Here is a 26568-nt window from a genome sequence, read left to right as displayed (position 1 = left end):
TTAAACTGTTTTCGGGGCGAGGGACACGTATTTAAATAATGTTTTATCATGGTATACTTACAAGCTAAGCAAACGATTACGTGTTTAAGTTATGTTTCATGATGAGCAATGCGAACAGTTATCTATGGTTTTTTTTTTTTTTCGATGATAGTGCACCAGATTCGAGTAAGTGATCACTTTACCATTGGAACTCTAAGGGTAGGGACTGCTGGTTTGATCCGCCCACTCGTAGGGGTCGCACCTCTTACACAGACGAGTGCCTAGTATGGTCATGGGGCAGTACTATGGGTTTGAGCCCGCTCGTAGAGGTCGCCCCTCTTACGCAGACGAGAGCCTTGTTTTCCGGCACAACGTCCGCGCGTAACCCGCGGGACGGTATTACAGCACATATTCGCTCGTAGTGGCAGCGCCACTTACACAGACGAGCACAGTTTTCCAGAAGTGTCCGCGCGTAACCCGCGGGACGGTATTACGTTATTTTAGCTCGTAGTGGCAGCGCCACTTACACAGACGAGCACAGTTCCCAGAAATGTTCGCGCGTAACCCGCGGAACGATTTTATCAGAATATGTTGATATAACTATGTTTTACCAAGCATGTGTTTAATGATGCTATCAGAATTATGTTTCAGAATGATTTGTATCAAGATTATGATGCAATACGATTTATCAAGTTACTAAAACTTGTGAACTCACTCAGTTTATACTGATTCAAATATTTTTACGTGTCTTTCAGGAGATAACTAGGTAGCGCATGGAGTCACACTTAGAGCACCTCACGCTGAACATCTAAACTAGCTTTTTTGAAGATTTTAGTTCTATCCCTTCGATGCGCGTGGTTGTTCCCGCCGCGCATGGGGATATGGCGTGGAAATCTTCAACAGTTTTTATACTTGGATGTTTTTATATTTTTTTAAACAATGTAATGTATTTGTATTAAACTCTTCATGCGCAATGAAAATCTTTGAATGTTTGCAATGGCCCGTGCTTAATTATCAATCCCCACTCGCGCGCGCCCGGCTGTTTCCGCCGCTCAGGGCCGGGTGTGACAGATTGGTATCAGAGCACTGGTTATAGCGAACTAGGAAAAGAAGTTTTTAACCTAGACTATAACCTTTGGGGAATCGCATGAAATATTTTTCAAAGAATATTGTCAAAAGAAAAATCACACACGCACTTAGGAACACGGGTCACAGTGTTTAGAGATAAGAACATTATGTGCTCTGAGTACATGCGCTAAGTTTGTTACATTTTCTTTTTATGAAAAGAATGCCTCCAACCAGAGCCAAGGGAATTACCATGACACCCGAGGAGCTCGCAGAAATAATCGCGCAGGCGATTGCAACGGATGAGGCCAGCAAGGCCGAATCTAGTCAGGGTCGCCAAGAGAACGAGACCCCAGAACCCGAATCAGGAGCCTTGGACAAAGGTTGCTCCTATAAAACATTCATGGCCTGTAGGCCTTGGCCGTTCAAAGGCACCGAAGGAGCCATTGGGCTCTACAATTGGATTGACAAGATGGAGACCGTTCTCTCCATCAGCGGATGTAGTGAAAACCAGAAGGTCCTTTACGCGACCTGCATGTTCCAAGAAGCAGCTTCGTCTTGGTGGAAGCTCCAAGTAAAGACTTTGGGGCGAGAAGTTGCTCTTCACAAGACCTGGGAAGAATTGAAAGAAATGTTGATGAGAAAGTTCTGCTCTCGCGCAGAAATTCAGAGCTTGCAACAAGAATTCTGGAACCACACCATGGTAGGAACGGATATCGATGCCTACACCAATCGTTTCAACGAGCTTTGCCAGCTGGTGCCAGACATGGCAAACACAGAAGAAAAGAAAATCGAGAGGTACATCTTTGGGTTACCTCCTGTCGTTAGAGTCCCGCTCAACGCCGCCGCACCTCCGACCTTTGACGAGGCGGTTGCGCGAGCCATCACCCTTACAAGGGATACGGTTCGTGCGGGTATGTTGACTGCTCGCTTGAACGAGCAGCGAACCTCTGACTCCAAGAGGAAATGGAACTCCCACCGAGGATCAGACTTCAAGCAGCCACCGCCCAAGAAGCAGGAAAGCACAAGGGTTTACGCGATTCAAGCCGCGGAACCATCAAGGAAAGGATACAGCGGGCCTTACCCATGGTGCAACAAATGCAAGTACCACCACGAAGGCGAATGCGCGAACGTCACATGCGCCAAATGTGGCAGACCAGGACACAAGACGGTGAATTGCCGTGCTAAAGAAGCTGGAGCCAATGACAACTGCTACGCATGCGGGAAGCCTGGACACTTCAGTCGGGATTGCCCACAGAAAGGAAACCAAGCTCGCGGGAGAGCTTTTGTGATCGGCGCGGGTGAAGCAAAGGAAGAGCCGAATGTGGTAACCGGTACGTTTTTGCTTAACGGTCATTATGCATCTGTCTTATTTGATACTGGCGCTGACCTAAGTTTTATATCCCATGAGTTTAAAAACTCCCTGGGCTTAGCGACCAGTAGGCTAGACAAACCTTATACTATAGAACTAGCCAACGGTAGGCAGTTATGCGCGAATGAAAGGACTGAGCAATGTGTATTAGTCATGGGAGGTCATGAGTTCAATATTAACTTGTTACCAATAGATTTGGGAAGTTTCGATATTGTGGTAGGTATGGATTGGTTGGTCGAGAATCTCGCGGAGATTGTTTGTCATGAGAAGCAGGTTCGGATTCCACTGTTGAACGGAGAAACTTTGATGATTCAAGGGGAAAGAAGGGGAGTTGCGACGAAACTGATTTCATGCCTAAAGGCGCGTAAGTGCCTAAGGAAAGGGTGCTACGCCTTCCTGGCGCATGTAGTAGAGAAAGGAGATGAGCGAAGAATTGAAGACTTACCAGTAGTACGCGAATTTCCAGAAGTTTTTCCTGAAGATTTGCCCGGGTTACCGCCGCCGCGACAAGTCGAGTTTCGTATTGATTTGGTCCCAGGAGCTGCGCCAGTAGCTCGAGCGCCTTATCGCTTAGCTCCATCTGAGATGCAAGAGCTATCCAATCAGTTACAGGAACTATTGGATAAGGGTTTCATACGCCCAAGCTTTTCACCTTGGGGAGCTCCAGTACTGTTTGTAAAGAAGAAAGATGGTTCGTTCAGAATGTGTATTGACTACAGGGAGCTGAACAAGCTGACAGTCAAAAATCGGTACCCCTTACCGAGGATTGACGACTTATTTGACCAGTTGCAGGGATCCAGTTATTATTCGAAGATAGATCTACGGTCAGGATACCACCAACTTAGGGTCCATGAGGAAGACGCGCCAAAGACAGCCTTCCGAACCAGATATGGCCATTATGAGTTCTTAGTGATGCCTTTCGGGCTAACTAATGCGCCAGCTATATTCATGGATCTGATGAACCGTGTGTGCAAACCATACTTGGACAAGTTTGTGATTGTGTTTATAGATGATATTTTGATTTACTCTCGAACCAAGGCCGAGCATGAGCAACACCTGAAATCGATTTTGGAATTGTTGAGGAAAGAAAAGTTGTATGCGAAGTTTTCCAAGTGCGAGTTTTGGCTTAGAGAAGTTCACTTTCTCGGTCACGTTGTAAACGAGAAAGGAATACACGTCGATCCTTCTAAGGTTAAAGCCATCGAAAACTGGGAAGCGCCAAAAACCCCAACCGAGGTGAGGCAATTCCTTGGACTAGCTGGCTACTATCGACGCTTCATTGAGAACTTCTCCAAGATAGCTCTACCTCTGACCGCGCTAACTCAGAAAGACAAGGCGTTTATTTGGGGCAAGAATCAGGAAGCGGCATTTCAAATGTTGAAACAGAAGTTATGTAGTGCGCCAATCTTATCCCTGCCCGAGGGGACAGATGACATCGTTGTCTACTGCGACGCTTCACACCAGGGACTCGGATGTGTCCTTATGCAGCGAGACAAAGTTATAGCGTATGCCTCGCGCCAACTTAAGACCAATGAGAAGAACTACACAACGCATGATTTAGAACTTGGAGCTGTTGTCTTCGCGCTAAAGATTTGGCGCCATTACCTCTACGGTACGAAATGTGTAATCTTTACGGATCATAAGAGCCTCCAACATATATTCGATCAGAAGGAATTAAACATGAGGCAACGAAGATGGGTTGAATTGTTGAATGATTATGATTGCGAGATCAAGTATCATCCGGGGAAAGCGAATGTGGTAGCAGACGCGCTAAGCAGAAAGGAGCGAATAAAAACGCTACGAGTCAAGGCTCTAAGGTTGACCATTCACGCAGATCTCTCTACCCGCATCCGAGACGCTCAGCAAGAAGCCTTGAAACCAGAGTTTGTTAAAAACGAATGCCTTGGGGGTATGATTAAGAATTTGGAACTAAAAGGGAACAACACTCGATATTTTGCCAACCGCATATGGGTCCCTCTCAAGGGAGGATTGCGCGAGCAAGTTTTAAACGAAGCTCACAAGACGCGGTATTCCGTACATCCTGGCGCAGACAAGATGTACCAAGATGTGAAAACGCTGTATTGGTGGCCCAATCTTAAAGGCGCCATCGCGATGTATGTCAGTAAGTGCCTGACGTGTTCAAAAGTAAAGGCTGAATACCAGAAACCATCGGGGTTGCTTCAGCAGCCAGAAATTCCCATGTGGAAGTGGGAACAAATCTCTATGGACTTCATCACCAAACTGCCAAGGACACCTGGGGGTTATGACACAATATGGGTTATTGTGGATCGGTTAACTAAGTCAGCACACTTCCTGCCGATTAAAGAAACTGATAAAATGGAAAAGCTAGCCCGACTATATATTCGAGAAGTAGTTTCAAAGCATGGAGTCCCAGTGTCCATCATTTCTGATAGAGATAGTCGGTTCACATCAAGGTTTTGGAGATCGTTACAAGGAGCTCTAGGTACTCGCCTTGATATGAGTACAGCTTATCATCCTCAAACGGATGGGCAAAGCGAGCGAACAATCCAGACATTGGAAGATATGCTGCGCGCGTGCGCGATCGATTTTGGAGGTAGTTGGGATACCCACCTCCCGTTGGTTGAATTTTCTTACAATAACAGTTATCACACAAGCATTAAGGCTGCGCCGTTCGAAGCTTTATATGGGCGCAAGTGTAGATCCCCACTGTGTTGGGCTGAAGTGGGCGACAAGCAAATGACTGGCCCAGAAGTGATCCAAGAAACAACAGACAAGATTTTTCAGATAAGGGATCGCCTTAAGGCAGCACGCGACAGACAGAAAAGTTATGCTGATATGAGAAGGAAACCGTTGGAGTTTCAAGTAGGGGATAAAGTACTTTTGAAAGTCTCTCCATGGAAGGGAGTCCCCCGTTTCGGTAAGCGAGGAAAGCTAAATCCGCGCTACATTGGACCTTTTGAGATCCTGGAGAGGATCGGTCCAGTTGCTTATAAACTCCGTCTACCCGCCGAACTCAGTGGAGTTCATGATACGTTTCATGTATCCAACCTCAAGAAATGTTTATCTGACGAAACGTTGATTTTACCGGTGGAAGAAATTCATATTGACAAACAGCTGCACTTCGTAGAAGAGCCTATAGCAGTAACCGATTGGAAAGAACAAAGGTTGCGCAGAAGCAGAATCAAGTTGGTAAAAGTTCAATGGAACTCAAGGCGTGGGCCTGAATTCACTTGGGAGAGAGAAGATCAGATGCGCATAAAATACCCACACCTCTTTCAGAACATGGCTTCTGCCAGCAACGTCTCCTAAATTTCGGGACGAAATTCGTTTAACGAGGGGAGAATGTGACACCCGGTAAATTTCCAACCCCTTAAACTAAGTAATCAACCTAATAATTAGGTGATTGTAAATATTATGCGCGCCATGTTAGTCAGCGCGTGCATGTGTTATGTGCGCCCTGCGCGAGCGCACCATATTAAGAACCTGCGTGAGCATATATTATATGCGCCATGCGTGAATGATTTGGCTTTATGTTTTCATGTAACTTAAACGTTATGTTGTCTATGGGTTGACCATCCCGCATGATGCTAAGGCGGGTGCATCCTACATCGTTTATGCGCGTGCGGAAGGGAACTAACCTACCCGCATGGCGGGAACGTTGAGAGCTAGTTTGTCTGAAGCTCCAGGATGGAATTGACTTCAACATGACTGATCACTATGTTGAAATACCAAAACCACCTGGAGAATCTACAAATGAAACTCAAATGTCCCTAACTGCGAGAAGGTTACGCACCTACCCGCAGCAAAGAAATGTTCTACACGCAGGAAGCTATGCGCACCAAGTTATACGCGCAGAACACTTAGTCAAAATGATCAGATTTAAGGAAATTGTCCCCGCCCAAAAGAGGGCGGTTGCGTGTTTCAGAAAACTTCTACTTTTTACTGTACACTGTCTAAAGCACTGAAAAAGCAAACTGTAAAAGTCAACTGCCAGCCACCCACTCTCACCAACCACAGCCCTGCATGTCCTGTCCATATCAAATCAGAATCTTTAATCTACTTTTCTACTCTTTTTAATAAATAATAATAATTTCCATACTTTATCATCATTTCAAAAGATTACAATTCCCTAAAGCAAGGGATTATGTTCCCTTGAGTTTGCCTATAAATTTGTAGCCTAAATTATCACCCAAAACACACTTCAAAGAACTACAAACTTGCACTAATCTTTTCCCAAGCATCCGTTGTTTCCAGCTCCGATCCCGTTACTAGGTAAGCCGAGATTATAACCTTGAGATCTACTTTCCAACCCTTATATCTTGATCTTAATATATATATTTGTTATTTAATCGTATTCTAGACCTTCGATTCCGAGGCCAACACCAAGAAAACCCGAATCTCGATTAATCCCTTAACAAGAACCACAGGTGAGTCTCACAGCCCCATTTTCACTGTTTTCACTATTTTAAACTGTTTTCGGGGCGAGGGACACGTATTTAAATAATGTTTTATCATGGTATACTTACAAGCTAAGCAAACGATTACGTGTTTAAGTTATGTTTCATGATGAGCAATGCGAACAGTTATCTATGGTTTTTTTTTTTTTTCGATGATAGTGCACCAGATTCGAGTAAGTGATCACTTTACCATTGGAACTCTAAGGGTAGGGACTGCTGGTTTGATCCGCCCACTCGTAGGGGTCGCACCTCTTACACAGACGAGTGCCTAGTATGGTCATGGGGCAGTACTATGGGTTTGAGCCCGCTCGTAGAGGTCGCCCCTCTTACGCAGACGAGAGCCTTGTTTTCCGGCACAACGTCCGCGCGTAACCCGCGGGACGGTATTACAGCACATATTCGCTCGTAGTGGCAGCGCCACTTACACAGACGAGCACAGTTTTCCAGAAGTGTCCGCGCGTAACCCGCGGGACGGTATTACGTTATTTTAGCTCGTAGTGGCAGCGCCACTTACACAGACGAGCACAGTTCCCAGAAATGTTCGCGTGTAACCCGCGGAACGATTTTATCAGAATATGTTGATATAACTATGTTTTACCAAGCATGTGTTTAATGATGCTATCAGAATTATGTTTCAGAATGATTTGTATCAAGATTATGATGCAATACGATTTATCAAGTTACTAAAACTTGTGAACTCACTCAGTTTATACTGATTCAAATATTTTTACGTGTCTTTCAGGAGATAACTAGGTAGCGCATGGAGTCACACTTAGAGCACCTCACGCTGAACATCTAAACTAGCTTTTTTGAAGATTTTAGTTCTATCCCTTCGATGCGCGTGGTTGTTCCCGCCGCGCATGGGGATATGGCGTGGAAATCTTCAACAGTTTTTATACTTGGATGTTTTTATATTTTTTTAAACAATGTAATGTATTTGTATTAAACTCTTCATGCGCAATGAAAATCTTTGAATGTTTGCAATGGCCCGTGCTTAATTATCAATCCCCACTCGCGCGCGCCCGGCTGTTTCCGCCGCTCAGGGCCGGGTGTGACATATTAATTATTAACCATCCATAACTAATAAAAAATAAACTTGTGTGACTTACTCTGTTCTTTTTTTCTAATTCATGTCTTATGTTATAAAATTAAAAGCAATGACAACTGCATATTTGGTTATATCGGCAAATAAGTTTAATACAAATAAAGTTATAGACATTTTATAACAATTTTTTTTTCAGTTTCAAACATGCCTTCTTACTAAAGTTATAACTTTAGATGATCTTGACATATTTTACTCAGTTTTAACAATATACAAGAAACTTAATAGTTATAGTGAGTTTTATATTTGTGTGTAAAAGTAAAAAAAAATGTAACTGACCAAATCGGTTATTATGCGTTGCGCCGACTGACACGACCCGTCCATTTTGCCAGTTATAAGAGAACACAAGTAGCAAATTTGACCTGTTTACTTAAAGGGTCGAATACAAGTTGAATTTACCCAACATGTTCCAAGTCAAACTAAAAGTGGGTATGTTTCAAGTAGAACTTGTTGTGATCCAATACGTAAATCAGAGTAAAAAAACCAAACCATCATTCTTCCCTTATATCAAACAATTTCGAGTTTCTTTTATAAAAGATAAAACACAAATAAATCATATTATTAAACAACCAACTTAAAAGAAACAAATTATTATTTCAAACGCCATGCTCATGATCTTACAATGATTTTGTATAGAATCGGTTTGCAACACCCATAATTACAACCATTTTCCTATCATTTCTAATAGCCAATACTTTATGGTCTCAACTTGCAATATTTGAAATTGAAATAAAATAGTGTTGTTACTGTAATAGACAACACAATGATAGTCATCTAGGAAGATATGAATTTTGCTTCATGAATATAAATGGATATAAACAAAAACTCACTATGGTACCACTATATTACGGGGATCGAAACAACTCTATTTTTATATCAGTTTGACCCGAAACGCTAGTTGATGCAAGTTTGTATAATACCTTGACCTGCAAATGAAGTATAATAAGCACAATGGATTTCACTGTCATTTAACATGTGACATTAAAAATTCACATAATTATTAGATATAAAAGGAAGAGTACTGATATGCACAATCATCAATCAATTATTCTCCTAGAGTTTGAAATATGTCACTTTAGCAAAAGTTATCAATACATTAAAAAAATATTATACAGAATTAAAAGTAAAAAAGTAATCATGTGATATGAACCATTTTCGTATTGCTCAAAGTAAAGAAAAATAGTGACACCTTTTGAATTGGTCACTAATAAATTAAAAACACACAACACGAACTTACACACACTAAAATGAGTTTAAAAAATTCTACACACATTCTTTTATTCTAACATTTTTTTAACTTTATTTATAACTATTAAATCATAGATAAAAAGGATTAATTTGGTATGTTTAATATATTTATTAATTGTTTAAATTATATAGTTTTGACTTTCAATCTTGAATAATAATGATGACACTTGACACAAAAATAGAACAATTAGGTGTCATGTGGAACAACAATGATTTTTGTTTATTATAATAGTAGATTGGGGATTTTTATTAGATATTACAAGGCTGTGTAGGTATTTATTGGCTTGATGTGTATGTTAATAAACTGTAGGATATGATCAATTTAATGTGTAGGTAATATAAATTGTTTTGTATGTGTAGTGTGTAGGAAAGTATGACAGTATAATGTTATTTGTGTATGTTATGTGGACTGGCTCAGTTTGTTGGGTTAGAGCACTAACTAATTTTTGTATAAAACTATCTTTTATGTTAAACATAGGCATTTTGTATTATAGTTAATACAACAATGTGTAGGTTTTATCAGTTGACAATTGTGTTATTCTATATACATGAACTATGGGCTGATTATGATAGCAAATTGTCGCCTATTAGAACGAGTAACATGTAATTTACACAACATACAGTTCGACCTACACAATCAATTTGCATGCAACGTTTAAAAATACCAATTTAGTTTAATTTATTTATTTTTATGTTTATATTTTTGTAGGTTATGAGTAGATTGTGTAGGTATTATGTATATGTAGGGGTGTGTTGTCTGTTTATGTTGTATGTTTTGTGTAGATTTTATTTTGAATGGATATTATGATGCTTTAAGTATGTGTTCTATATACAATGATATTTTAGCTACATAAAGATATGTTAATTTGGTAGAATTTTATACAGAATGTTTTGGTTTGACACTGCACATTTTGCAGATTGAGTATATATATTCTATTAACTGTAGGTTGTTTTGCTTTTAGTGTAGGTTGTTTTAGTTGTGTATATGTTTTAGTTTTAATTAAAATGAAGAAATTAAAGACAAAAAAAATGTGATCCGATTGATATACGAATCAAACTAGAAAAGAATTATAATGGTTTTAAATTAATTTAACACATAAGTAATTAAAGAATAAAGTTGAGTCTTCCGAAAATTTAAAACTTACCATATATAATGATTCAAACCTTTTACCATTATGCTCTTACATTTAATTAAATGGAAAAATAAAAAGAAAAAATGTAATTGGTTGGATTGACTTCTCGCACTTCTCGTAATAATTTGATTTCTTTCTTAAACTCTAATCATACTATTTTGAAAGTAACTCTAATCATTACAATAACCATCTCTAACATGATTTATGTTTGATTGGAGGTAATGGAATAAAAAAAGAGTATAATAGAAGAAGAAATGAAATGGATTATGGAATAAAATTGATCATTACTATTCTTTTGTATTGTTTGTTAACCTGTGAGAATAAAATGAATAAGATCCAACAATTTCTTTATTTTATATAACTTAGTGGTTTACACAATTAAGACCCGTTTATTTTCATCTCTTATCGGACCAGACCACCCCAACTTAACTTAAACCTCAAAATTAGCAGATTTAACATTTTTATTGTTCTCTTTTTTTTCACGAATAGTTAAGACGATCAAGAGTATTATTTATCCACATAAGCTTAAGCATCAAAGTCTACCAAACAGTCATTAGATACGATTAAGGTATAATTAATTAATTAGCTAGTGTTCCCCACAACATGACATACATCTGTTATCAAGCAATACCCCGAAACCATCACCATATGTGAGAATGCACGAATTCATCTGTAGGGTTTACATGTGGCATGTACCCTGTTGTCCGTTTCTTAATGGTAATGAGAATAGAGCAAGGGGACCCCACATGACTAACAGCGTGAATGATCAAGTTAGTAGTGTATTTGTACTTTAAGTACGTAGTGATCATGTTTAATGATTTACGGGGCAGAAAACTCCGGGTTTGCTCTTTTATAGCTTTATTTAAATATTCACAACCCTATTTAGTAGTTGTGAATAGAGGTGGTCAAAAAAACCGGTCCTCGAACCGGTTTGCCGGTTTAAACCGGAAACCGGTTTTTAAGAAAACCGGTTTTTTGTAAACCGGTTTGACCGGTTTACAAACCGGCGGTTTATATATCGGTTACACAATTTGGAGCCAAAACCGGTTTTATAACCGGTTATAAAAAAAACCGGTTTTTTTTAATAACCGGTTATTAAAAAACCGGTTTTTTTAATAACCGGTTATTAAAGAAACCGGTTAACCGGTTTTTTTTATAAACCGGTTTTTGACCGTTATAAAAAAACCGGTTAACCGGTTAAAAACCGGTTTTTTTCCCGTTGAGTAACGGCCATATAGCCGTTTTTTATATTTTTTGACCGTTTTTTTTCCCCATTTTACCCCCACAAACATCTATATATAGCTTAGGTTGGGTATTGGTTAGATCACACTCGATTATACAACTCCAAACGCTCTAAACGTTTATTACATACGCGATTATTTTGTTATCTCACGCTCAATTATACCACATTACCACTCCATACGCTCTTATTTCGTAGTCGATTATCATGGCCTCCCAAAGTGCTGCTTCATCCGTCAACATGGGTGCCTCGAACACGGGAGAAACGGTCGTTCGGGTCATCCCCACGAAACGAAACCAAGATGTTTGGCAACATTTCGACCTATGCGAAATGTCTAACGGTAGCCAAAAAGCTCGATGCAAACATTGTTTGAAGTTTTATGGCAAAGATGCAAACTCCACTTTAAAAGCGCATGTACAAAGGCCCTTTTGCAAGGCCTTGAAGGACGAATCGGGAAGTAGTTCGCAGCCGGAGATGACGAATCAAGGAACAGTGTTTACGTACGACCTTGAAGCGGTACGTCAACAGTTTTCAAACTTTGTGATTCAAAATACACTTCCTTTCAACCACTTCGACAACCCTCAATTCACGGAGATGATGCAAAAGTTTGTTCAACCACGCTACCAACACGTAAGTCGTTCGACCCTTAGAAGAGATTGTCTTAAAGCTTGGAAAAACGCTAAATCCGAACTAATTTCATACTTTTCAAACTTACAAACTGGTGTAAACTTAACAACGGATGTGTGGTCGGTACCTAATGGTTCGCCCGACTCATACATTTGTGTGACGGCTCATTGGGTTGACCCCGAGTCGTGGCAAATGATGAAACGAACCGTTGCGTTTCAATTGTTTGATTACCCGCACACGGGTAGAAATATTTTTAAACTATTGGATAAAGTCATTCGACAATACAAGATTGAACATAAAATCTTTTCAATTTCGTTTGATAACGCGTCCAACAATACGGCCGCGGTTGGCCATTTAAAATTAAAGTATAAACCTATTTGTGATGGAGCGTTTTTTCATAGCCGATGCATTGCACATATTATCAACTTGGCCGTGCAAGATGGGTTAAACGTGATCGAAACGCAAAGAAACAATTTTAAAAGAATGTTACGAGATGTTTTTAGCAACAATAAAACATTTTCAAGATACAAAAAATTTTGTGATGAAGCTAATTGTCAATGGTTGGGGCCCAATTGGGATTGTCCAACAAGATGGAACTCGACTTGTGATATGTTTGAGAAAGCCATCCAACAAAAAGAATCACTAATTGCGTTTCATCAAATAATGTCAAGTAGGGGTAAATGTGCACCGTACGATCCTAGAAACTGGTTATTGATTGAGATCGTTACGGAGGTCCTTTAAATTTTTAAATCTTGCACAACTAGTTTATCCGGGGTTTACTATCCAACAAGCCCCATTGCTTTACCAAAAATTGCTGTCATGTGCACAAAGTTGAGTGAACTTCATTGTAGGGGTGCACCTTATTTTGATATGGGTGTAAAAATGAAAGAAAAATTTAGAAAATATTTTCAACAACTACCCGCTGTTTTGACATGTGCTGCTGCGTTAAACCCTTGCATAAATGTTGGTGGTGTTGAAGCTTTAATAGAAAAAATTTGTGATGAGCTAGAGTTAAACGACGATCAAAACCCCTATTATAACCAAACTTTAAAGAATGCTTTCAACACCACCTTGTCTAACATGTATGATGTTTACCTTACAAAATACGGGTCGTCTTCCCAAATTCATGACTCGTTAAGAGCTGTTGCCCAATCCCAATCCCAAACCGACCTTGAAATGGGGATGTACTACATGATTTGGGAAGACGCCGGTAAACGTCAAAAGGTAAACACCCCAAGCAGTGAACTTGGAAGGTATGGTGGTACCAACTTTGTGAAACACATGACTCCAGATGAATTTAGAAGTCTTGATTTGCTGGCTTGGTGGAGAGGTAAGGAGGATGAGTTTCCGATCCTCGCCGCCATGACCAAAGATTTACTAACGGTCCAAGCTTCCACGGTAGCTTCGGAGTCTGCTTTTTCTGTTTCTGGCAGGGTTATATCAATTAGGAGGACTCGACTCACTCCACCAGCTGTAGAGATGTCTATTTGCTACAAGGATTACTTGGACTCTTTAGATAGGGCACAACATCAACGCTCACTCGAGGGGGAAATGGACTATGAGGCGGGCTTGTATGAAGACGAGGTCAATCAAGGACACACTCAACCAATGACCGATGAAGAAGCCGCGTACGACGATTACCTAAGGAATAGCTCGGGATCGGGTAGCGAGGAAAATAATGAGTAAGAAACAGCAAGTTGTTAATGTAATCGTGTCTAAGCATTCTTTAATGTTTGTATTTTTGAGTTACGAATATGCGATAACGATTTAATGTTTGTATTTTTAATGTAAAAGCTATAAATGAAAGTTATGTGTTTTTAATCTTCCAAGCAAAGAACCCTAACAACGAAAGCAAAGAATGGAGTCAGTCCGTTTTGCCTTGTAGTTACCGGTTTGCCTTGTAGTTACCGGTTTGTTTATACTGTGAAAAAATAATGGTTATTTAAAAAAAAAAAAAACCGGTTAACCGGTTAGACCGGTTATTAAAAAACCGGTTAATAAAAAAAACCGGTTTATTAACCGGTTCTAACCGGTTCCTAAACCGGTCCTAACCGGTTTGACCGGTTATGGTTTTCATACACAAAAACCGGTTATTAACCGGTCCGGTTATTAACCGGACCGGTTTTTTTCCTGGACGAAAAAAACCGGTCCGGTTAATAACCGAACCAGTTTTTTTAAAAAAACCGATTTGTGCACCTCTAGTTGTGAATACCTAAATGAATAAATCGCATACAGACCCATAGTCTTCAGACCCGAGGCATCCCATCAATACAAGATTTAAGGTTATAAAACCATACGCCAATGACATGTAAAACACCAAAGCTAAATGGTTTAAGATTTATATCAGCAGCTACTTGGCATACTTTAACGTTAAACCTATCTAAGCATCATATGAAAACGTATTTTTGAAAGTAACTCTCAAAATAGTAACCTCTATCATCATACTTATTTTGAAAGTAAAAGTAACTCTCGACATTATAATCATTATCTCACATGATTGTAACATTAAGCATGATTCATTTGATTTGTTCACTGTTAAAAAAACGTCCATTAATACATGTTAAAAAAATGTTTTACAACCGTCAAAAGATAAACCATTAAATAAAAAATAACGCACCATTTTAAAAACGAACAATATTCAGAAATCGTTATAAATAAGATAACTAGCGTTATTTATTGAACAAACTTTTAACACCAGTGTTTCAGTGTTTTATAACGGTTTGCATGTTCATCAAACTGAGCTGTTAGATTTCTAACGGTTTGCATATTCATCAAACTAAAATATTAGATTTCTAAATAAAAACGTTACAGTATACTCTTTCTTTGTATTATTTTTAACGGTTGTAGAAGAATCGTTATAAAGACTTTAAACGATTTGCTATTTTGCACTGATTATAATACGAAAGTGATAAATAAACTAAACCTTTTCGTTAATAATACTATATACAATGATCAACAAATTTAAAAAACCGAAAACAACAAAACCCCAAAGAGAACAAAAAAAATCCCTAAAAATGACAATGGTGGTAGCAATTACGGTTATAGTAACGGTGGTGATGGTTTTGGCGATGGTGGTGTTGGTGATGGCAACGGTAGTGATGGCAGTGGCGTTGACAGTGGCGGTCGTGGTGGTGATCAAGTGAAGATGGCGACAGTGGTGGTGGTGAGAATGGCGACAATATATAATAGTGGTGATTGTGGTGGCGGCGATGGTGGTAGTCAAGCGACGACAGTGGTAGTTGTGGTTGTGGCGGCGGCCACGGTGGCGGTGGTGGTGGTGGGGATGGTGGTGATTGTGGTGGTGGCGGCGGCGACGTCGACAATGGTGGCAATGGCAGCGGAAGCGGTGGTCATGTGGTGGCCCTGTCGGTGGTGATGGTGGTGGTGGCATCGACTGTGGTGGTCAGGTGGTGGTGAACTTGTGTTAAGAAAGTAAGGTGAAAGAGAATGGCAAAGAAATAATTTTGAGTGAATGAATTTTCATGTGTAATCGTTGATTGTATTCCATTTACCAACCAAACATTCATTTTTCATTCCCTCATAATGATACATTCCATTCCGTTTATTATTACTACATACTAAACGCTAGCTCGAGTTTTAACTTTCAGTTGTCAATCTTAGTTACTCTCTTAAGTGGTTTATGATTTGTTTATAGACATTTTTCTGTTCGCTTCTATTACTAGTATATAGTTTATGTTACTTGTAATTTTTATATTGTGAAATTTTTTTAGCAAAGGTCTCGTTGAGGACCGTGTCTCTATATTCTACGATTGAGGTTTTGTTTTCCCTTATCTCAACCTTCTCTATTAGACTCTATGAGCGGATATTATCAATTATGTTTGAATGAAAAACATCTCATACCTCCTTTGTGGCTAGTGGTGCCTAGGAGGTTATGTGTTGTAATTCTATTTGTTTTGCTTGTTTTATATAAACTAGTAATTTTACACACACATTGCAAAGATGTTTTAAAATTTGTAATAGCTGCATTAAAGAATTGTAACATAGGCATAACACCATGTAAGAAACGAATATTAAACACTAAGGGTTGTCAGTTGCATTACTATTTGTAAGGCCCCGGTCCCGGTGTCCTATATTTCACGTCGGATTTACTAATAAATATAGTTCTACAATCAGAGTTAGTTAAAAAACTTTCACGGAATATAAAACTTCAACCAATTATTACAAAACATTCAAATCTTGTTTATAAAATATAACATAAAACATCATGTTAAAAGTGGTCTAATATTTAATAACTAAAAATAAGCTAATATAGACACCAAGTAATAATTCTAGACTTTTAACTTAACTAAAATTATAACTAGCAAGTGAACCGGTCGACTCTAGTATAGCTAAGTAAGTCTGAATATCGAACCCACGAGACTATTTAAATTACGTAAATTAACTAGACTAAACTTAACTACAAACACGACTATTTATTTATTATTATTTGTGGTTTTACTAAAAACTAATATTAAACTAATATTAAAAATAATTACTACGACTTAAACCTGGACTTAATTTAGATGATGACGAACAACCACCTAGGCTAGAATCCCTAATGCATCAATTATCAAATGGTTGAAAAATGCTAATTTATGAAACCGGGATCTTAGACTAATCACTTAATATGAAACCGAATAGGTCCCTTAACCCTTCTCAAGAAGACACTTATGGAATCCTAATAAGCTATTAAATTACCGGTTTAATTAGACTCGCTTACGGTCACTAATTTATTTTATGACAAGTACCTCTATAAGAAATCCTATCTTATAGTGTGGAAATAAAAGGAAGCTTAAAGCATTCACTCAACCAGATAAATAAGGCAAATAATCCAAACCTAAACGGACTCCTTACGGAAAACTAAATCTAGCAATTCATCAACCAAAACTTATCGCATAATCTATCACCTTATAGCTATTTAGATTAATAGCACACTTAGGTCTACTTGATTTATAATATTGTTCCTATGGTATTATTGCAAATAAACCATAAACTAGTCAAAAACACACAGTACATGACCTAGCAAAGTCCTATTACAAGACAGACAATCAACAAAGAAACTGTGAAACAACAAAACTCGTCAAACAATCCTAAGCACACATATGCATCGAACGAATATCAATAAACTTCTTAATTAATCATAAAACATAAACAAAAGCAAAGTCCAAACCAAAATCCAACGTCAACAAAAATTCATCATAAGCCTAGACGGTCTAAGGGTTTAGCCAACAACCATACTCAAGAACGAAACAAAGAAATAAGGTTAAAAAATTGAATTCATAAAGAAAACAATAAAATCAAACTGAATAATAATAAAGTCTGGTAGAGTAAGTGTTGAACCCAAACGTTTTCTGCTCAATAAATATTTGTTTCCTTCTCTTGATTTCTCGTTGAACCGAAACTCCTCCAAGAAAAATAGCAGCCGTCCCTCTATATTCTTCTTCTGGTTCGTCCGTAGGGTTTTAAAAACCCTCCCACGATAGCCTTTTTGTTCCCCTGGTTTGATTTTTGCCTTCACTGCCTTATTTGATTTCCTTGTGGGCTTCCTAATCGTCATTATAGGCTTTAGATATATGCTACTCTTCTAAATAATTTATGGTCTCAACTTGCAATATTTGAAATTGAAATAAAATAGTGTTGTTACTGTAATAGACAACACAATGATAGTCATCTAGGAAGATATGAATTTTGCTTCATGAATATAAATGGATATAAACAAAAACTCACTATGGTACCACTGTATTACGGGGATCGAAACAACTCTATTTTTATATCAGTTTGACCCGAAACGCTAGTTGATGCAAGTTTGTATAATACCTTGACCTGCAAATGAAGTATAATAAGCACAATGGATCTCACTGTCATTTAACATGTGACATTAAAAATTCACATAATTATTAGATATAAAAGGAAGAGTACTGATATGCATAATCATCAATCAATTATTCTCCTAGAGTTTGAAATATGTCACTTTAGCAAAAGTTATCAATACATTAAAAAAATATTATATAGAATTAAAAGTAAAAAAATAATCATGTGATATGAACCATTTTCGTATTGCTCAAAGTAAAGAAAAATAGTGACACCTTTTGAATTGGTCACTAATAAATTAAAAACACACAACACGAACTTACACACACTAAAATGAGTTTAAAAAATTCTACACACATTCTTTTATTCTAACATTTTTTTAACTTTATTTATAACTATTAAATCATAGATAAAAATGATTAATTTGGTATGTTTAATATATTTATTAATTGTTTAAATTATATAGTTTTGACTTTCAATGTTGAATAATAATGATGACACTTGACACAAAAATAGAACAATTAGGTGTCACGTGGAACAACAATGATTTTTGTTTATTATAATAGTAGATTGGGGATTTTTATTAGATATTATAAGGCTGTGTAGGTATTTATTGGCTTGATGTGTATGTTAATAAACTGTAGGATATGATCAATTTAATGTGTAGGTAATATAAATTGTTTTGTATGTGTAGTGTGTAGGAAAGTATGACAGTATAATGTTATTTGTGTATGTTATGTGGACTGGCTCGGTTTGTTGGGTTAGAGCACTAACTAATTTTTGTATAAAACTATCTTTTATGTTAAACATAGGCATTTTGTATTATAGTTAATACAACAATGTGTAGGTTTTATCGGTTGACAATTGTGTTATTCTATATACATGAACTATGGGCTGATTATGATAGCAAATTGTCGCCTATTAGAACGAGTAACATGTAATTTACACAACATACAGTTCGACCTACACAATCAATTTGCATGCATCGTTTAAAAATACCAATTTAGTTTAATTTATTTATTTTTATGTTTATATTTTTGTAGGTTATGAGTAGATTGTGTAGGTATTATGTACATGTAGGGGTGTGTTGTCTGTTTATGTTGTATGTTTTTTGTAGATTTTATTTTGAATGGATATTATGATGCTTTAAGTATGTGTTCTATATACAATGATATTTTAGCTACATAAAGATATGTTAATTTGGTAGAATTTTATACAGAATGTTTTGGTTTGACACTGCACATTTTGCAGATTGAGTATATATATTCTATTAACTGTAGGTTGTTTTGCTTTTAGTGTAGGTTGTTTTAGTTGTGTATATGTTTTAGTTTTAATTAAAATGAAGAAATTAAAGACAAAAAAAATGTGATCCGATTGATATACGAATCAAACTAGAAAAGAATTATAATGGTTTTAAATTAATTTAACACATAAGTAATTAAAGAATAAAGTTGAGTCTTCCGAAAATTTAAAACTTACCATATATAATATATAATAATTCAAACCTTTTACCATTATGCTCTTACATTTAATTAAATGGAAAAATAAAAAGAAAAAATGTGATTGGTTGGATTGATTTCTCGCACTTATCGCAATAATTTGATTTCTTTCTTAAAGTTAAACATATATATATATATATATATATACAAGAAAGTGTAAGATAAAGATAAAAAGCTAAGTGAAATTGTAGGGTCCATCTTGTAATATTTTATTTGTATGATATGTAACTTTCGAAGACATGCATAACTTGTATGTACATGAAGCTTCAAAACTTGTAAAAAAATAAATAGTGAATCACACTCACGTACAAAAGTTGCTAATTAATATATAGTTAATTTAAGACAAACATGCCTATTTTAGAATGTTCTCTTTATCTATGATATTCTAGTTGAGACAATATGGTATATGATTTCTTTTTTCCCCTCTTTTGGAGTAGATCTTGTGAAGCTGGTCGAAAGAACAGTTAGATCTGAAAGTTTACGGGTACCTAACAGACCCATATATATAGTTGGTGAATCCATGGGTGCCTTGCACTGGCTGTTGCCGCCCGCACCCAAAATATTGATCATGTTTTAGTTTTGGCAAATCCAGGTAAAAAGATTGTTTATGTTCCAATTCCTTTTTTATGATTATGGCGTTTACATGTTGGTGAAATTTCTTAATTATAATAACATATTTATCAATTTGCTTTATGAAGTTACAAGTTTCGACAAGTCTCATTTGCAGCCTTTGATACCCATTTTGAAAGTTATACCCAATCAACTTCTTCTTAGTCTTCCTTATCCGCGGAGCATAATGACAGGTTATGTAATAATGTTACACTTTACTAAAAATAATGATGTAAGATTTGTAAAGGCTTTAATAGTTTTAATTCTAGAAGAGTATAGTATGCATATATAAATAACATTAGTAGTTTGTACAATATGAACAGGTGTGTCTTCAAGAATGATAATGGTTGCTACAGATAAAGGGCTTACTTTCCAACAAAGAGTCTCAAATTTCTCGGAGGAAGTTGCAGTATGGTTCTCCTACGTATCTGTCAGTATCTAATTAAAAAGATATTTGCATTTTACGTACCTATGGTTTGATGGCGGGAGCAGGTTGCGTCCCTCTTGAAAAGTTTGAACTGGTTAAATCCTGTGGTTTTAGGCAGGATCAAATGCGTCCCTCCGTCAACATTCCGTTATTAACAACGTTAAATTGGGGCAAAATGGTATTTCCTACATGGATCTTTGTGCTTTCTCTCTTCGTCTTCGCCACCACCTTCATCTCCACCGTTGCGAACCACCACCCTCATCTCCGTTATTAACGACCACACTACCTTCATCTCCACCACCATTGCCCTCTTCTTCTCCGCCATGTCCTTCATCAATCACCACCACCACCATGGTCCCCAAACTGCTCTCACTTCAAAACCCCTAATTTATCTCCACCGCCACAAACACTCTCCACCACCGTCACTTTATCCTTCAATCAACTCATACAATTGAAGGGTAAAGTTAAAATACAAATGGAGACAAAGATGAGAAGTGTGAGAAGGATTTGTAACCACACAAAAAACCCCTTAAAAATAAATTAAAAAAAAAATAATAATAATAATAAAAGTCATAACTCAAAATATAAATAAAAAGCGAAAAAATTTTAAAAACTAAAATGCATCCGTCATCATTCCCGTTAAAAAAAAATAAAAAAATACAAAAATTTTTTTTGACGAAAAGACACAATTCCGAGATCAAGGACACAATGACGAAAATGAACAAAAGACACAATTATAACTATAAAAAGACAAAATAGATCGCAAAATATAACACAATGCAGAACAAAATATAGCACAATGTTGAGTAATATAAAACAACAGAAAGAAAAAAAGATACAATGTCAAGGAAAAAAAACACAATCAATGACGAAAATAAACGCAAAACACAATGATAAACAAAAAGGCACAAATATCTTTTTTCACTTACCATTGTATGTATTATTTTTTTTTATGAAAACTAAAAAGACGGTGGAAACATTTTTGTGTTTCTGTTTTTTTCGTTTTTTATTAAATTTTGAGTTATGATTTTTTATTTATTTATTTTAGTTTTTTTGAGGGGTTTTTTTATTTGGCTACAAATCCTTCTCATCCTTCTTATTTTGTCTTTTTTATAGAATAACTTGACCCTACAATCGAATTAAACAACTTTCAATCGACCCAAACGAGCTCTGATCCAAACTGTTTTCAGTCGAACTAATCTTAAAACGATTTAAGTAACATATTCCGAGTAAAAAAAACAGACAGCCACAGTCCAACTAACCAAACCAGCATACCAAATCGAAGAATTGACTATTAATTATTGTGTGTATTCTTTAGTAACAAATTTTCAAAATATTCGATGGTTAAAAAACGGTGTTCTTGGTGGACTGGTGGTGATGGTGGTGGCGGGATTGAAGATGTAGCTAGGTTGAATGACGGAGGGACGCAAACTGCATGCTTGAATACCATATGGACACAATTGGAACAACATAAAAGGACATAAAAGTCTTTTCAGAGGATTTTTGATGGAAAATAAACGGAGGGAGTCATAATGATCTCACACAAAAACCAAACGGAGTCAACCAACTCAAAATCAATTAGAGGGACGCAACTTGCTCCAACAACCAAACCACTGGTACGCAGGTTGCATTCTCTTTTAATTAAATAACAAAGTATTACAACAAAGAAAATTGTAACAACGCAAGTAAATCGTGCCAAGATATAGTCTAGCTAGCTAAAAAGTCCTTCCACTGCCCATGCATGAATCCTTCATAGCCGTTTAAAATAGCTAGCATGCATGAGCGTAATTGAAGAGTTTGAATTATCTTCAATAAATACCATTATTAACTAGCTCTAGGCACTAGATTTGATTTTTAGTATTCTCAGGGGTTGGCTGATTTGTTTACTGTTGAGATAATTATTTGGAAGTTAGAGATGGTAGAATCTGCATACGAGTACTCCAACACACACATTGGTAGTGTTTCAGCTAAGACACTCATACTCTTCAGGTTCCACCTCTTTGAGCCTTTCTAGTTTAATCTATTTTGCTTATGCAGATTTGTAAACGCAGAAAGTAACTTGGAATAACATCAAACACAGTTTTTCTTCCTCATAAGACCAAGCGTAGGGGGGGCTTTATGCCTGGCGTTTTAGCCCCCCCCCCCCGGCGTTTTGGGTAATTTTTTTTCCAGCGTTTTCTATATAACGCGATAAATGGCTCGAAATCCAAAAAAAGTATCTGTTGAGGATATATCCGGTGTGTGTATATATATATATATAGATATCTACCGGTTGGTGGAGGATCGGAGTTCGTTGAACAGATGAGGATGAACAGATGAGGATGAGGATCGGGAAGCTCTTGAACAGATGAGGATGAACAACGTTTTCTTTATTGGGAAGCTCTTGAACAGATGAGGATGAGGATCGGAGTTCATTGAGGCAGATGAGGATCGGAGCTTTCTCGCCTCTGTTGGCAATCGGTAGCTTCTCGATCTTCCGGTTGGTGGAGGTCCGGGTGAATTGGGGATCTGATTGGATTTGATCTGGTGGGAGTGTTTGTGTTTGTGTATTGTGGTTGAGATTTGATATAGGTGGGAGTGTTGGTGATGGGGATGGTTTGTTGAGAAAAATATATTTTATACAAAAAACTTTATAAAAAACATATTTTATAAAAGAAAACAAAAAGTGTAAAAGTGATTGGGCGCCACGTGGCGCATAACGTCTGGGAGTGGAGAGTTATGACTACACCATATTTTTGTAAAAAACCATAACTCTGACTGGGCGCCACGTGGCGCATAATGCCTGAGGTGGAGAGTTATGACTACTTGTGGTCTAAGAAATTAAGAACAAGCAAGTTGTATTAATCATTGTTTCTTGACATGAAATTAGGTTGGTGTTTTGAATTCAATTAGATATCCCGGCCATTGGTTTTTGTGATTAATGTTTTCAAAACACTCTTTAATTTGTTCTTATTAGTTTGATTTTTGTATGCGTGATCTGATACATGGAATCAATGTAAAAATGTAGTTGTAATGTACTTTCTTTCTACAGTGGCAGGGAGCAAGTATTGGCAAGTCTAGTACAAGGACAAAAGCTCTGTCAAATTCTACCAAAATGTCAAATGCGTATATTTAATAATTGCGGTCATGCCCTCTTCCTGGTAAGCTTTATGTACAGGGAATGTAATATATTCATGCCATCCCTTTAGACTTCAAGATTTCAGTCACACAACTTCATAGTATTTCTACAATATACATATGATACCATGCGCATATATGTAACAGGAAGAAGGTGTTGATTTGGTAACAGTTATTGAGGACGCTGGTTTGTATCATCGTGCAGTTGTTGTGCCACCATGCCCTCTTGAAAGGAAAAAAATTGTTGGCTTTTCCAGGTAACTTAATTGAATTACACGAAACTCTATCTTAACTAGTAGAACTAACATGCGAATTCTTATTTTCTTGTATCAGATGGACAGATGCGGTTGGTTCTCCTGTGTTGCTCTCAACTTTTGAAAATGAAAAGATTGAGAGGGGTCTTGATGGAATTCCTACCGAGGGACCCGTTTTATTTGTTGGTAACCACAATATGCTAGGACTAGATGCAATTGCATTGGTCCGTCATTTAATAACTGAGCGAAATATAAACGTCAGGCCATTATCACATCCGATGTTTATGAAGTTTAAACAAGTAAAAGTCCCTACACATGATGTTCTCCGAGCTGTCGGTGCAGTTCCCGTCTCAGCATCTAATATGTACCAACTCTTTTCAGTGAAGTCCCATGTCCTGTTGTATCCAGGAGGTGTGCGCGAAGCTCTTCATAGAAAGGTAAGGCTTAATGCATATCTTCCTATTGCTTTCCACATCCATGATCTTGAAAGCGTGATTATTCACCGGAAGCCACAAGCATCAAGTATCTCTGCAATATATAATCTTCTAAAATTTACAAAACCATTCAAAATTAGTTGTCTAATTGTAATCAAGTTTTAATCTATTTAGGGTGAGGAGTACAAGTTATTATGGCCTAAGCAAGCTGAGTTTGTTAGAATGGCTGCTAAATTTGGAGCCAAAATAGTCCCTTTTGGTGTGGTTGGCGGAGACGATTTTACTCAGGTGAGCCTAACGCCATATATATTATTCTTAAAACCTCATCAGTTTTAGCCTTTTAGCAGCGATATACAATATATAACTGCCAATTACTTGCTTTCTTATTAATTTTGATTCGATGAAACTTTTCATTTGTCCCCTACGTCATAGTTGGTATTTGATTATGATGATCAAATGAAGAATCCTTTCTTAAAGGCTTGCATAGAAGAATTAACAAACCAGTTTGTGAAGCTAAGGTATGTAGTGCATGTAGTTAGCTAGGTTCTATCTATTTATCTTAGTAAAATGAATTTTAGTTTGTGAATTAAGGCATGTGAATGTGATGACAGGACCGATGCAGAAGGAGAGGTCGCACACCAAGACATCCACGTGCCAGGATTGCTACCTAAAGTTCCAGGGAGGTACTATTATTTATTCGGAAAGCCGATTGACACACAAGGTATGTACATTAACTTTGTTTTTTGTCCAATGACATTTAAAATGTCTAATTCTATTGTCTATTTCCTTTCGAGTATGACGATTACATTCTGTCTAAATCTTGTATAGTTTATTGATTGAAGTACCGAGCCTTTAAATAGAAGGAATTACAACTGAAACAGAAAGAAACTAAGCCTTTAAATAGAAGGAATCTTTGTAAATTAACTTCACGTTATTTTAATTAGCTGGCTGCTGCAAAAGTGATCAGTGGCCAACAACTTTATTTGAATTATCTTTAATATTCGTCATTCAAAAGTGGATGGCGGTGCAGCTTGTTGCCCGCTAACCCACTTCTCTATTGTAATTGGATCCTTTTGTTCAATATATGAATTACTTATTGATTAGATATATTTACAGTTTAAGTTTTTATTAGCAATATTATATATATATATATATATATATATATATATATATATATAACTTTTAGTTTTGTGGTTAATTTGTATTGTAATTAGGGATGGAACATGAATTGAGAAAGAAGGAGAAAGCAGAGAAGTGTATTCACAAGTGAAGTGTGAGGTTGAAAAATGCATAGCTTATTTGCTAAGGAAGAGAGAAAAGGATCCCTACAGGAATATTACAGCTCGGTTCATGTATCAAGCCACTCATGGTGCTAATTTGGATTCTCAGGTCCCAACCTTCCATATTGACTAAATCCCACCCGAATGTTACCTGATAATTCATAAGTGTTTTATTTTTAATGCTTTCGCTTATTTTATAATCATTAAACATGGTTATTTACTTTGTTAGATTTGGGCACCTAACCCTTCAAATCGTATCTTAAGTAAATATACCAATTGTTAAGTAAATATACCAATTGCATTTGTAAAATATATTTAGAATGATCACACAGGTCTCCATGCATTGATATCACTCCAATTCTATATGAATTGAATCTACAAACATTCATACTATTTATATATGTTAGATTCATTGTTTCATATTTGGATGCTCATCGAATTGGCGTTTTTACTGGTCTATGTACTAGTAGTGCCGGTTCTTTTATCAGACTTAAATTTAAGAATTTAAGAATCCGATCACCAAACTTACTTATGCCAAATAACAAAATAGAAAAGGTACCTGAAGAAACACTAAGTGACCCCGATAGATTAAGGATAATCTTAGGGTTAAGTAGATGTTTCCCACGAGGGTTAGGTCCGACAAAGATGGCTATTCTTCTCAACCTGCAAAACAGACACCGTAAGCTCGTCACTGAGAAGGGGGGGGGGGGGTGGTTCCTCCTTGTGACCACCCTCCGGCGTGAGAATTAGACTAGGTTGCTCTAAATATAAGTGTATATAGAGAGAAATAGTTAGAGAGAAGATCCTGATACCGTTCCAAGATGTTGGAGTATTTATAGCCGAAGGTAGGTTTCCAAGCAGGTACGGCCAGCTGTATATAATATTCCTTTTCCACCAACTATGGGCTACGTTCGTGCCATGATGGGAGTTGG

The 26568-nt window shown here is 37.1% G+C and overlaps 1 pseudogene; it reads left to right on the top strand.

Annotated features, from left to right (window-relative positions):
* The window catches only part of LOC143553729 (phytyl ester synthase 2, chloroplastic-like), a 47339-nt pseudogene extending 21509 nt beyond the window's left edge, over positions 1-25830 (top strand).
* Positions 25831-26568: the final 738 nt, after the last annotated feature.

The sequence above is a fragment of the Bidens hawaiensis genome, unplaced genomic scaffold (assembly GCF_021521415.1).
Source record: "Bidens hawaiensis isolate Kalapana, Puna unplaced genomic scaffold, B.hawaiensis_p1.1 tig00017354_1, whole genome shotgun sequence".
In the NCBI taxonomy this organism is placed as follows: Eukaryota; Viridiplantae; Streptophyta; class Magnoliopsida; order Asterales; family Asteraceae; genus Bidens; species Bidens hawaiensis.
The sequence above is the reverse complement of the archived record's forward strand: the minus strand, read 5'-3'. Positions and strand labels throughout refer to the sequence as shown.